Source organism: Choloepus didactylus, chromosome 10 (assembly GCF_015220235.1).
Source record: "Choloepus didactylus isolate mChoDid1 chromosome 10, mChoDid1.pri, whole genome shotgun sequence".
Taxonomy (NCBI): Eukaryota; Metazoa; Chordata; class Mammalia; order Pilosa; family Megalonychidae; genus Choloepus; species Choloepus didactylus.
The window spans coordinates 51,616,772-51,632,140 of NC_051316.1; the positions used below are offsets into that span (position 1 = coordinate 51,616,772).

The 15,369-nt window shown below is 35.5% G+C and overlaps 1 protein-coding gene across 6 annotated transcripts in view; it reads right to left on the bottom strand.

The window, feature by feature from the left end:
- The window catches only part of RFX3 (regulatory factor X3), a 364,760-nt gene extending 356,845 nt beyond the window's left edge, over positions 1-7,915 (bottom strand). For 2 of the 6 annotated variants that reach the window (XM_037798629.1, XM_037798626.1), the window contains exon 1: positions 6,981-7,190. The gene's annotated coding sequence lies outside the window, so the exon portion shown is untranslated. Of the gene's footprint in view, positions 1-6,980; positions 7,192-7,755 lie in introns of those variants that run through there. The other 4 variants (XM_037798628.1, XM_037798630.1, XR_005210807.1 and 1 more) reach the window with 3 other exon arrangements.
- Between the last annotated feature and the right edge of the window lie 7,454 nt (positions 7,916-15,369).

Genomic DNA, 15,369 nt, shown 5'->3' on the forward strand with positions numbered 1-15,369 from the left:
GAATGTTATGTCAAATACATTGGAGAAAGGAAGCAGAGGAGATGGCTGAGCTGGCAGTCAGCCTAATTTATATGTTGGGGTAATTATGTAAAGGGGTCATATAATTAATTAAACACTAATGGGGAGGAAGGGAATGGGTAAGATGAGGGAGACAGGAAAAAGCCTGCAAAATATGCAATGCTTCAGCAAAAAGATGACCCATAGACTAAAGTCAATTTTCATTTGGAATGTATAAATCATATTTCCAATTTGAGAAAGTTGAGGGCTATTTAGATCACTCTAAAATAAAAATGCTCATAAAAAATAGAAATATAGCCAATTACTGAATAGCAACTTTAAAGCAGCCAACCTGAAAACACTTGTTTAAACATCTTTAACAACTGAAGGAAAGGAGCCAACAATTATGTTTTTCTACTTTCATGATGTATGTTATGCTGGATAACATCCCAAGGTACCCTTAAAAAACTCAAGATTGGAGTTTGCAAATTATTCGAAAATTATTTATTGCTGCAGGTACATGAGTGGTGACTTCACATATTTTTCTATCCTTAGTTAAACAATAATCATTTACACAGTGCATCACAAAATTGTAGACAAATTTCTGGATGAACTCATCTTCACACACCTAACTAGGCTGTATACTGTTCTCACTATATATCAAGGTCAACATTTAGTATAAAGATTATAAATAAGGTTCAAAATGTTTTCAAACTTATTCACATGGAGCAGATACGAAAAAGAAAACATAAATTGGACAATGAAAATGGACAATAGGAAGGTGTAAGAGTTTATGAAATGTTGCATCATTAGTTCTTAGTCTGAGATCCTTGGACAAACAGTTTTGCAAAAGTAGTTAATAGCCCATTATTTTTGGTTTTTCATTACCCATAATAAGGCCACAGAGTAATACTAAAACGTAACTTTGGGCTAACACTCTATGTGATAACAAGACTGGTCTCAAATGGTAATCCAAACCTGATTGATAGCTTCATGTCTTCGATTTACTCAAAAAGAGGGGAAGAATGAATAATTATTTAATGAGTGGGAAAAAAGTCCTTCAAAACTTAGGGTTCATTTGGAAAGGAAGTGGTCAGAAGAATATACTAAAATGATTCTTGGGGAGCAAAAAGATTAGAAGAAATACCTTCTCAGTATTCTCAAGTAATAAAAGCCAACATGCATTGAGCATGTATTCTGTGTACAGCACATTACATGAATTATCTACTTTAATCCTCACAAAACCCCATAAAGGCATGGGTTTATCCTATTTTTCAGATAAGAAAACCAAGTCTCGGTGAAGGTAAATTACTTATCCAAGATAACACACTTACCTGGAATCTGACTTCAAAGCTTGTGTTCTTAACCAATATACCTATAACATCCATATATTTAAAAAACAAAACGCATATCTATTTATGGATAATCTAAATATAATTCAAGTTTTTAACTGATTCGTTTTCATTAAGTATATCTTGTCCTCTGATATGAATATAAAACTTCAAAGAAAAAGGTTTTTAAACAATACAACATGCCATATAATAAATTTTAAAATCTTAGTGACATAAGCTAAAACTGGTAAACTGTAGGATTACATTAGAAAACCAGGAATTTTTTTTAAAGAAAAATCCCTATACCATTTTAGTAAGACTAGTATTTAAAAATATTATTTTCCATTGATGTTTTGGATTCTCTATGGCATTACAACACTTGAAATACTATAACTCAATATGAAGTTACTTTTAAGAAAATATCACAATAGCTGATTGTAGTTAAATATGGGTTAATAGTAAGGATGAATGCCTCATTAGGACAAGAAAGTTTCCATAATGTTACTGTGAAACTATATCTGTCTAAGCCTACTTGAGTAAGATACCAAATATCACTGTTTCAGTCTTTGACTTTCACAGAATATACTGCTTGGAAAGAATGCTAATGATGCAAAAAGGAGCCAAAAAGATTGGATTCAATAGTCCTAAAAATCCTTTCACTGAATAAATATTTAGTTACGGCAAGCATATATGACCATTCCCAGTTTAGAAATGTTTGGCACAGAGTAAGGCTGAGAGTCTAAAATTTTTAAGATAAGAAAGTCAAACTGAATAACCAAACCAAATTATCCAACAACATGAAGTGGGGACTGAGTTCTCTAAGTAGTTTTTGATATTGCTATTATTATTGATTTTATTACCCTGATAAAAATGCACAATATATTCAGATGTACCAACAACATCAAACCCATGGATTACAAAGCCATACTGGCAAAAAAGTATGATTCTCAAGTTAAACTATATTTTTGGGATAGAATTTGAAATACCTGCTTAAGAAGATGGTAAACATAGGTGCCTTTAGGACTAATGTTGACATTCAGACTATGTCAAAGATATCAATCTTGATATTGTTAACGTTTTGTGCTAATATATATTATATCAGTATAAAAGAGAGACAGGCTTTGACATGAAACTGCCAATTAAGGTGCTACATTAAATTTTAAACTCCACTGAAATAAGGCTATTATAAGCATGAATGCATATATAATGAAAATTTTTATTTAAATGAAAGTTCTAATCAGTCCACATTCTTTGTGATAATATCTCATGTTGCAAACAGCACAGCACCCTCTGCTGCATCTGTTATAAGACATATAAAATTCTCACAAAAGGAAGAGAATCATAGAGCAAAAATGAACCTTATGGATTAATAGGTTTATTACTGTTTTATTTACTCCAGTACATTAATACTCAAAAACAACTTTCATTTTAAAAGACCACTAAAAACTTTATATCAGCAATTGAAGTAGGTCAGAAGAATGCTAGTTTGAAAATATTTAAAATATTAAAACAACAAAAATAATTCCCATTTTCCACATATAACAGTCAAATTAAAATAAAGCAGTGAAAAAAAATTCTGTAACTGAAGATGGGAATGGTAAAAGTTACTTGTCCTGTTAACCAAATTTCACTTTATTCAAATCTGCCTTGCCTTTTTGCATCAATTAAATGTGACTTATTCCATGAGAGTGTAAATTGCTTCTGAGCGATTTTCTGTATTCAAAGGAAATTTGCCATTACTAATAAGAATTGGTGTTTAGTGACGACCTATAATTTATATGATGACATATAATTCATACATCTTGAAAATAGAATGATATTCAGAGAATCAGGTTATTTTAGCTCTGAATCTTGACTTGAATAGCTCAGAACTTTTACTTTAAAAAAAAAAAAAAAAGCCCCTTTTCCTAGAAAAATAATTAACTCTAAAAGCAGATTTTACTGACAACAAAAGGAAAGGATGCCACCACCTGCTTTAGACAACCCTTTTGTGAACCACTGGAAGTCCCAACATAAAGCACTAGAAATGAAAGTGACACCTGTTTAAAGCAGCCATCTGTGCCTAACAAGCTAGATCTAGTCATTTTCATTTAATTTTGGATTTCCAAAATATGGGAACACTATGCACCTGTGAACAAAGAGGAATTTAAAATCTGTTTTGCCTCTCACAGCATATACCAAATAAAGTTAAAGGACAGTAATTAAGTTAAGAAAACCAAGAGTTTTTAAAGGAATTGAGAGCAAATGGAGGACTTTTAGCCAAAGCTCAGTGTAAAAACAAAATAACTAGCAGACTCTTCACAATTTAAAAGTTTACTTCTTGGTGTATTCTCATTTCTTGTAACATATTCACCACTATAGATATCAAGAACAAAGAAACATTCTTACTAGATTGTCCAACAAAGTTTTTTTTTTTTTTAACTCTTCCCACACATCTGATGCCGTATACACACTTTCAAACACACACAAACACACTTTAAAATGTGAAAAGCAACATCATATAGTCCACCTACTGATTTTTTCAGTTGGAAGTTTAGAGGAAAGCACACACAATGGCAACTTTCTCAAGAATAATGAAAAATGTTACCAAAAAGTAACACATATCAGTATTGAAATAAAAATATTATGCCTATCTTGGTTTGATTTATTCTTTTTTAATTGCTAATTTTTAACAGTAAAAAAATTTACATTAAATTTGTTTAGGGTAAAATTTTTTTTATTATTAAAGTATGTTAAACTTAATAGTCTATAAACCTTTTATTTGAGTACCAAAGTAGAGTACAAGTCCATTTGAATGCTCAAGGAATAATATAGTATTTTTAAAATTAGGCATAACCACCCCATTTAAAGAAACACTGTAGCTTGATGCAAAAACTGTTAAGAATGCATTTTAGATTATTATATTTCTTGCAAATGCATTACATAACTATACCTATATCATTTAAAGTAATTCTTAGGCAAAGCAATCTATAAAGATTGAGATAGACATTATGACATACATTGAATCACAGATATTCATTCAGCTATACAAAACAAGTTATAAGTGACTCCCATTTAATAGACTTAGTTTCCAGCATGGTCACTTTTAAACTCCCTTTAATCTAAAAACTGAGAATATAAGAGAATACAAGTATATAATACAGTTCCTGCTAGAAAAAATATCAAAGAAAGAATAAACACTTTGTTTAGGATGAAAGTATATTAAACTTATTAGTCTATAAACCTTTTATTTGAGAACCTAAATACTAAGTATTTAACATTGTGTTTAACTTTTAAATTAACATTTGTAAGTATTTCTGGTTATTATTTAATCAATCCATATGAATAATGCCACTTACTTCAGCTCACAGCATCTCCAAGAACAACTTTTATCCATATATACATGCTTTTAAAATGGTAAGTAATAGAATTCAATTTAAGTTCTACTATCTGATTTGAATGAAAATCTAAATTTACAGAAAACCTGGTATGTATAATGAGTGAAATGCCCCCTTAAATTTCTTAGACACTGCAAATAAATAAATCAAACCATAAAATTATAGGATATAATCTACTCAACAAAAAAATCTTTTGAAAAGTAAACGGCATAAGATCTAAAACTGTCTTAAGACAGCAAAACTCCTATTAACTTCGGAGTTTATAAGAGCCAGGAGCTTCACCATCCAAAAGTGTTCAGGCATTTGACACTCATCTGAACAGAAGAAAAAAATACAAGTTAGTATTAGAGATTTGCATGGAACTCGGGTTGGGGAAGGGATGAATAAATATAAAGGAAATGGGACTCCTCTGAAAAGGACTTCTTTCAGGACAAAATATTATCTTCATTTAAAATAGCATTCACAAGAAAATGAATTGAAAGGGGAAAAGTTTCTTAAAACCCCAACTCTTATTTTACAAAATATTAGCCTTAATAGCATTACAAATACCCAACCTGCTCACTGGCAATCTCAAGAATAATTAATACTGTCACATTACTCACAGGCTGCAGTGTCAGTTAAATCAGTATGTTTCCTGAAAGAATACTATTTAAATCAGTATTTTTAAATCCCAAATTAGGAACTCATATATGTGCAACTATAATAGTACATTCTATCTGTTTTAGCACACACTCATTATCAAAACTCTTTACTGATAATTGATTAAAAGTTAAGACTTCAAAATGAACAAATTTAGGGACTCCGTAAAACTGGGTTAACTCTAACCATGAAATATGCTACTTCAGGGCTAAGTACGCAAATCAGAGAAAACTAAATCTTAAAAAGAAAGACTTAAAAAAAAGTTCTCTCTCCTGAGCAAGTTTAAACCATTGTCCAAAGAAAAGCCAAAAAGTAAATAAAAAGAATATGCTAAGTACACGCATGTCTAGATCTTAACAACCACAAAGAAAGTGAAATATACACACGTTTCAAGTTGAGAAGCTTCATACATTCTTTATGAACAACTTGACTTCAATTTCAACTCTCAAAGGAAAAGGAACAGAGAAGATGAAAAAAAAAAACCTTTTAAAGTACTATAACTGTCACAAATAACATTATAAACTGAGTTCCCACAAGGCTTTCCTATGTCCTTTCCCTGTTTATCATACACAAAGTCTCATACCCACAATGAAAACTGTTAACACTCCACTGTAGAGAGAGGTTCATCAAAGTGAAATGGAACCTCACTACTACCCCTCCCATCTCCACATGAAGGATAAAGCACTGTCAATAACTACTAACCGAAGTATCACAGATGCCCTGCATCCGGTTTAAATCACAGGGGCACGCACACACACACACACACACACACTAAAAAAAAAGAGTCTTCAACAACAAAAAAAAATTCTCCTTCCCAATGCAGCAGCAAAGAGCCCAGAGAAGAGGCCCCCGGTTTCAACGTGTATGCTAGGGGTGTGGGGGGAGAAGAAAGAGGGGGAGGGAAGAGTGCTGAATGGATATTAAGACTGTTTGCAGCACAAAGAAAACACAGTTTTAAAAGAAAAAAGAAAACCGTGAAGCTGATGATGGTGAAAGAAGAGCGGCCCATTTAGTACCAGGCAAAGAGGGGCAAAAACGAAGGGGAATAGAAGGTGGGAAAAGTTCACCAATGTACGAGGATAAAAATAACAAAACCCATAACAAGGCCCCACAAGTGAACAACAACACCAACAACACACCACCTCTTGGGTCCCCTCCCCTTGCACTTTGTTGTCTATTTCGGTTTGGAAAGAAGCAGAAAACAAGCAGCTTTGAAAAAGAAGAAAATTAAAGGGAAAAAAATCCTTCTCTCTTCACCTGACCCTCCTCCTCAGACCAGACCCAAGGGAAAGCTCCACCATCCGCATCGGGAAACTGTGGCTCCCTCTCCCGCTCGGCTAGCAGCCCCCCAAGAGCCCGCTCCATCCCTGAAGTGCGGCGAGCGGAGGGCCGGGGCCGGCGGGCTGGCTGCGCGGCGCCCACACCCCCGACCCAGTCGCGGCGCGCAGGGTCCATTGTAAACAAGCCCCGGGGACCGAGCCCCTCGGCAGCAGCGCCGCAGCGGCAGCCCCGGGTGTCAGGAGTGAGACCCCCGCACAGCCACACTCAGCTCGCACACACGAACACACGCACGGACACACGCGTTCACACGCATCCACACGCTCCCACACACATGTAGAGACCGAAGAATATTCACCTTGGCTGTGGATTATTGTGGTGTTGTTGGTGGGTGATGGAGATGGTGGTGGTGGGGAGGAGGAGGAAGAGGAGGAGGAGGAGGAGGAGGAGAGGAGTAGTTGTTGTTGATGGGTAACAGTCGCCAGGACTACGGTGACTATGGCGCTTGATTCACAAGGCAACGGTTGCTATAACTCACAAAAGAGAGAGAGAGGGAGAGAGAGAGGGAGCGAGAGGGAGAGGGAGACACTCGCACGGGGAGGGGTGGGGGAGGGAAGAGGGGAGGAGGCGGGCCGGGCGAAGCCGCCGGAAGAGGTGGGCTCAGCGCACCGTGACTGACAAGTTACTGGGTCCCGGTTTCGGGGACTGGCTCGAGTTCGGGTTCCGAGGAATAGTTCAGAGGATATTCGCTTAGACTTGGCGGGGCTGAGGTCACGAAGAGTCTTCTCGGAGGAACGCTACTACACGCGCGGGCGAGGTGCGAGGACTTTCACTCCGTGAAACGCGAGCTGCTCGTCCCAACAGGCAGCTTTGTGCAAAGAAACCCAAGAGTCGCGAGAGGGTAACGGCTAATACGGGGGAGGGGGGAGGTGGGGATAGCGTGAGGGCGATCCCAGACACTTTGTGCCGAGACAAGCTATGGCGGGGAAAGAATGCTTTTTGAAGAGCAGCTCCGGCCCCCGCCCCCGTCCGAAACGCCATTTCCGGGGCGGGGCAGGCACTGAGGCCCGGATATACCGCTTTTTCTCGCTGTGGAGTTGCTGGTGGTGTCGGTGGTAGTAGCAGCTTCTTACCTTATGGCGGGCGTGAGCGCTTGAGGCCTCCGGAGCCCGCGTTGGACTAGAGGGACTGAGCCGCCTTCGACCTCCTGCCTTCCATGCTCTTGCCTGCGTCCTCTTCCTGAGGCTACGACTCCAAAAAGGGTGGGTGGCGGGGCGTGAGTGCGCTGCCTCCTCCGCCATCTTAGAGGAGGCGAGCCTGGCGCGTGTGGGCAGCGGGCGGGTCTCCCGCGGTCCCGCCGCGGCGTGACGAGTAGAGGTAACAGTTCGAGCACGTCCGGCCCTCACTCCAGAGCGAAGAGACGCGGTCTTCACTCCCTACCTACAGGGCTGGGAGTAAGCGTTAATAAGAAGCAAGATATCTTCCTCTCGGAGTATGAGAAAATGCATGGCGGTCCCCCTCAACGAAAGACGTCGAGGGGTGGGTTAACTTAGACCTGCCTGAAACAGCATCCTGCTAGTTTTTTCCCGTAATCTTAAGCCCAAGAGTAAGGGAAATTGAAAACACAAAATTGGTTGAACTGGGATTTGAAATCAACCCCGAATCCTGTAACTTGCCTCACCCTTAGCCTTGGTTATTTGGTTTTAACATGGTCTGGCTGTTTCCGGCAGTAGGGAGATAGACGAATGGCTTCCGTCTGTGATCAATGTTAGCACAGCAACCTGCTGTCTGGAACAACCGTTTAAACAGCACAACTTGTAATACCTCGTGGTTCAGAGGTACTCTTCGGATTCTATGCAGACTGGAGTCCAGCAAGCACATGCCCCTGGGCCCTTATAAAGACCCCAAACCTCCAATACATGCAGCTAAGCCGCTTATCCAAAAGAACATTTAAAGTAGAGCCTTAGAAAATCACTTAAGACTTAATTTTGCACCTGCAAAATAAGGGATTTGAGCTGATATGAGTTCACCGGTGCTAAAGTAGTAATAGTGACCATTACAGAGTGCACATTCTATGCTCCAGACACTGTGGGTTTATTTGGGGGGCTTTGTGCCATGGAATAGTAGGTAAAGGAACCAACTATTTCAACAATGGATTTTAAAAAGTAAGGTATGTGGTAATCTCAAGTGTTCATAGAGGTTCTTATAATAATGTGTCAATGTAATAGTGAACAGTGGTGAGCACAGTGCAAACTCAAAAAGATTCCATGATCCACTGGCAGTTGGGCCTTCTGGTCTGAGACAGATGACAATGTAATGAGCAACTGCGATTAAACTTCACATTTAATAAAACAATTTTGAAGTATACTTGGTAAATAAGGTATGCATTCCAGCTATACGAAAAGTGGTCATTATTATGAATATTCATTTTATTACATTTACAGATAAAGTCCTCAGTTATTCCTATAATGGTGTGCTGGCTGTTTGCTCACACTACATGACTCTGAATAGCTCTGCTTTTTTAGTTCTATTGTCTGTTAGAGTGCCTGTCCCTTTCCTCACTGTCAGCTGTTGCTTCTTAACTACTGTCAGTGAACATAGTTCTATTATCCTCTCCACCCTTTTAATTTATTGCTTTTAATCTGCGCAAGGAAAGCACATAATGAAGCTTGATCAAAACTATGTCTCAGGAGTATAAGTAGGTACTTTAAGGGACTCTCCTTTAGAAAAAGTGTGACCTTTGTGCCAGGATGTTGTAGCATCAGTTTTAAGCTGCTTAGAGACATTTTTTGCCCACTTCCTGGTTTGACCTACTCCAGAGTTAGGAATAGATAAATTCCCTTAAATGAATTCTTGAAAAGTTAGGATTTAGAATAATTTTCCCTGCTTTAGGAAAACAGACAATATGATTTAACCATGTTGAGGTTAATAAGACATTTTCATTGTTACCACCCCACTGAATCAAACAGCCAAGCTACCAGTTCAGGCTATAAATTGAGAAACGAGCTTGATTACATACGCAGATACTGTTTTGTACCATAACTAGTTATAAAAGGAGGCAGAAATCCCTTTGCCTATAGTCAGTTCTGATGGGATCCCCTTTTGGTTCTTCTATTAAGCTGCATAGTTACATCTTCGCATATTTTGTACAGATGTTTCAGAAATACTTACTTGTTGAGAAGCCATAGAAAAGACTCAGTAGTGGCTAACAATTATCACCAGTTACAGTGCAGTACACACTGGGACCAATAAATTGTATCTAACAAGTATCTTACATTCTTTGGAAAATTCAATAAACTTAAACTGTCAATGTTATAATTACATGTTGAGTACCTAAAACAGTACCAGACATAGTTCCTGTCTATAGAATGCTCAAAAATCAATTTAAAGAGTTGTGTCCTTTGAACTTAAGATTGTATTTGCTCTCAGATCAAAGTGATTGGCAGAGACATCTGTTAACACATGTGTATCCAAAGCACTTGAAAAAAATAGGAAGTTCTGATTATTTGTGTTTTGATCATATGCTTTATAAATTACTTTAGCACAATCTTAATGATAAATTTCCTTTTCAGTGTTATCTATAAGGTTATTTCCTCCTATTGATACCTAACTGCATATTCAAGGACTAATAAATTGTCCCAAAAGCAGTGCTTGAAGGAAAAGCTTCATATGAAAAGATAATACGCTGATATATGATAGGTTTACTTCTGAAAAATATGTATGAGAATTTTGGAAATTAATGTATTCTCTGAGAGCTTATTACTAAATATATGGTGAATCCTTTTATAAAGTAGAAGATCACAACGTGTTTTAAATTATTTTTTATTTGATTAAAATACCTGGTTTTCTTCAGTTGAGAGATAGCTAGAATCTTAGCTCTTATATGTAAAATGAATAGTTTTCATTTCAACCAATATTTAGTGAGCACTTATATGAAGAACACTGTGAAATTAAACTTCTATATTATTAATTTCCTTTACTAGATCTTAGATTCTGTGGGTATGTGATAATTATCAGTAATGACAGAGGATGATCAAGGCCAAGGTAATTCAAAACTCGACATAAATTGCCACCATTCTCTGGAGCATCCCCAACCCTGCCCTCCCAAAGTATATTTTGGTTTTGGAAACATTACCATTTTCTTTCTAGTAGATTTGTCTTTCTAATTGTGTTTTCTTTAAGTAATATAAACCAAATGATTATTTAACGGTCCTGAATGAATTGTATCCTTAAAGATAACCTGGAATGAAAATTTTATCCCAGTACAGAAAGCTGATAATCATATAAGTTGACCATCTTTGATCAAGACCAAGATAAATTATCCTTTGATATACACATGGTTTTTTTTTTCCCCATCAATTAATGTAGAACATTAAATATAACATTTATGAGCAGCAATGAAACCAAATAAACTGCAAACAACCCAAATGTCCATCTGTAGGGGAATGAATAAATAAACTAATACATTCATACAATGGAATACTACTGAGCATTTAAAAGGAGTGGACTACTGATTCAACAACATGGATGAGTTTCAAAAACAGTATGTTCAGCAAAAGAAGCCAGACACTGAGTAGATAGTGTATGAGTTCATTTGTATAATATCAGTATAATCTTATACAAACTAATTTTTCTTTAGTATTTCCATATGATGGGATCAGTGGAATGGTGTTTACTGGAAAGGGACTTTACAATGATGGAAATGTTCTGCAGTGTCCACATATGGCTATTAAAAGCTAATGTATGATGCTCAAGGTGTACGGAATGTTTAATAAGGTTGATTTTAAATGTTCAGAAATGGAAAGAGGTAACAGCACAATACTGTAAGTGTAATTAACAATGCTGAGTGTGAGTATAGTTGAAAGGAGAAGTCTAGGGGCATGTATGTCACTAGAAGGAAAGCTAAAGGATAAATCATGGGACTAAAACAGTGAAACCTGTTGTGGAAGATGACTGGTTAAGTGTACAAATACAAGAAAGTTCTTATATGAACTAGAACAAATGTACATCAGTACTACAAGGTGTTAATGTATATGGAAAAAATACAATTAATGCAAACTAAGGACTATAGTTAATAGTAACATTGTAATATTCTTTCATCAATTGTAACAAAGTTAAGCATCAATAATAGGGGAGTATAAGAAGTATGGAATTTTTTTTCAATGAAAACGTTCTTAAATTGATTGTGGTGATGAATGCATGACTACGGGATTATAACGAGAGCCATTGATTGTTTAAAAAAAAGCTAATTTAATATTAATTAAAATTAATTAAAAATTCACAGTCACCTTGCTCCATTGTAGGTGCTCAAGCCACATGTGGCTAGTGGCTATTGTTATGAACAGTGCAAATAGAGAGCAACTCTACCGTCACTGAATGTTCTATTAGAGAATGCTTTTATTGGCTTATTTTGGGTGGTATTCACTTAGGTGTTTACAAAAGTCAAAATTGTAATATAATGCACATAATATATGCATTATATGTAAATGCCTACCCTAAAACCCCCAAAATAATAAAATTATTTATTAATATATTTACCTACCTAATAAGTCCATTTTTTTCTTTAATAGTTTCACTCAACACTGCAGAGAACAGGATAAATAATGGGTGATAAAATTATATCCTTGGCAAATTTTTAAGTATATGTTAAGTGTGACCATGCAGTAGATTATGTTGATTTGCTGCTAAAGAAATGAATTCTGCTACTTTGTAATCCTGAATACATCTAAGAATCACTTTTGTGGGCTTAAAGTGAACTACATAATTAAGCAGAAATTTTTTATTTCCCTATTGGAATTGAATTATCTTAAATGTGTTGGACATAAAATAATCTTATTCTGAGGTAACATTTGGGAATATTTAGGAGCCTTTTGATACGAATTCTGACCAGGATGAGAAAGTCACATAACCTGTCTAGTTAACAGGACTCCAGGTTTTTGGAGATAGAAAAAAAAAAAACAAACAAACATGTAAATCAAGGGTTAAAAGGCCTGAATGATCTCAATTCCAAAATTCTGATTATCGTGAATTTTTAAAAGATGGAATACCAAGTGAATTGATTCAAAATGATAAATAGATCCATTTAATACTTCTGTGAAAGCAGGAACATCAACATTTTTTGATGGACTAACTACTTACTATAAATAAAATTAATAGCTATTTCTACCAGCATTTCTTTCAAGATAATGAATTTGAACTGTTAGAGATTAATTCCTATAACTTAATTAGCAATTTATGTGAATATTTGCTGAAAAGTGTTTTATTTTCAAAGTTATTGTCAAAAATTGTTTCCCCAAAATATGATTTTATTTGATCCAAAGTGTTTAACTTCCAAATTCTTCTCAAATTTGCTCTGTCTCTTCCTGTACCTTTTTTTTTTTTTTTTTTTAATGTAATGTAGACTCTGGAAAAAACATCTCCCTAGTTCCTGCAGGGCCATTAGTTCTATTTTAAATATTACACTAAAAATAGCTTCCCATTGGAACATGTCAGACCTCACCCCCCCCTCACAATACTATATAAAGCCTACATTTAAATTGTTTTTGAATGCTAATGTCAACTGTTAGTTTGCAACTGAATTTTTTCAGCCTTATATTTTTTACCAACTAACCACATTCACTAATGAAGAAAAAATAAAGATCATTGATTCAAGTTGCATGATTTTGTCTCTTTTGATGCCTTTTTTTTTTTTTTTTAAAAAAAAGAATTTATGTGCATGGAATATTTTTCCACAAATTTTGATTTGTTTTGCTTACTATCATTTTTAATTTGAAGGATAGGGAACACAAAAATACACATGTTACAGGGAACTCTAAAACACTTGCCTTCAAGCAGTTTGAAATTTTATCTATAAAAGAGATTAAGTCCAGTTTTTAGACTTTTAAAGATCTGGCTTAATATGAAAGTACTGACTAGAACTTGGTTTTGGAGAGCACTCATCCGACATATCTAACATTTAAAAATGCTCCAAGATTCCACATAAAATATACATAAATAAGAATTGATTATATATGACATAATGGGAATTGAAGTACTTGTTAATTTTTTATTTTGCAGCTTTCTTTTCATATTTCAAAGTAAACTTTTTTTCAGATTCCCAGTATTTTCAAAGGACTTGGGAAAACATGTAATCCTTAAGCATAGTGCTTGATGAATAAAATGGCCCTGAAATATAGTAGAAAACCTGAAAGTAAAACAATTTCTCAAATTGTTGTTTTTCCTTCTTCCTTTAGAGGGGATTAAGTAACCAGAAAATACAGAAATCCATTGAGATAACATTACTGTGAACTTCAGATACTAGTTTCACAAAGATCAGAAAAAACAAAAATTATTTTCTAAAGATGATCACTTAAGTGCACTTGAATTCAGTACCCTGATTTGGCACTGCAATCTTTACTTCATTATAAAATTACACATTGTAAAAATAAGTTAAAAACAGTTGGATTCACATTTCAGGAATACCCTACTTGTAATTTCAAATGTGTGACAAGGTAAATGTGGACTTCCTGTTATGTGTTATAACTATTCTTACCCAGAAGAAATAGCCCTTAAAGAAAGAATACTAATTTTTGCTGAAGATTGATGAAAGACAAGAAATGTTCATGTGAATAATAAAAAAGATATATGAAACACTCAGTTCAGGAATTTCATATGGTTAAATATGCCTATTTTGAACTTGAATAATTTCTTAAGATTAAATTCTTTCTGACATCAATTAAAAAATTTTTAAAAAAAAGTAAAATCACATTAAATACCCGTATCACTTTCTTTGGATTCAGCACCGATTCGATGACCTGACAATGTAATACAAAACACTGCATTTCTAGAAAAGCCAGAAACTACATCAGCTTCTAAGGAACCAGCTATAGAGGTGGCAAAACTGAATGATGCATAAATAAGTGGATTGAAAATAGAGCTTGTTGGGTGGGAATTCTCACTGATGAGAGTAAATGAAGGCAGTGTTCAATAAAAGTTTTTAGAAGAATTTTTAAAGTTAATCATAATAAAAAATATGACTATTTATTAGCATCTCTTTAAAAAGCCGCACCTCTATATTTGACAATCACCTTTGGAAAAGCAAATCCTGTAAGTTTATTTTGGACTTTAAAAAGTATAATTCCTGTTAGAAATACATAAGATAGGCTTGAAGTTGTAACACTTCTGGAAGGGAAGTTGACAGGAACCTTGCTTAAATATCCACAATCTGATGTGGATAATGAAGCAATATAAAAGTGAGAAGAAAATGTAGTAAAAAAGTATAATCAACTATGAGAGTTACTGTGGTCTATAGGTTTTTTTTTTTTTAATATTGTGGGTTCACAGGTTGGTTTGCTTGTTTATTCATTTGTGGAGAATGAACCAAAAAGAAACTGGGAAGCAGGGCTACCAGAGACAAGATGTGGTTAAGACTTGGATTAAGGGTACGAGTAGGAATAACTAGAGAGTATATTCTAAAAAAATTGTATGGATAAAATATTGACAGTACTTGAAAATTACTGAGCATGAAAAATATATGTGGAGAGCAGAAGGAGGAGGAAGGGAAGACACGAACTGAAAGCCAAAGTTCATCCCTTTTCTAGGTATCTTCTATTTGTACAGATTCATTTGTTAACTCTTCTTCACTCTTTTCCAGAAGGCTGACCTCCTTCGACCATGTTCATTGTAGTCCCATACCCTCTGTCGCTGGTTTCCATCTATGGACAACACCGGCAAGAGACTGGAGGTGGGGAGGGAGGAGAGTGAGGTCA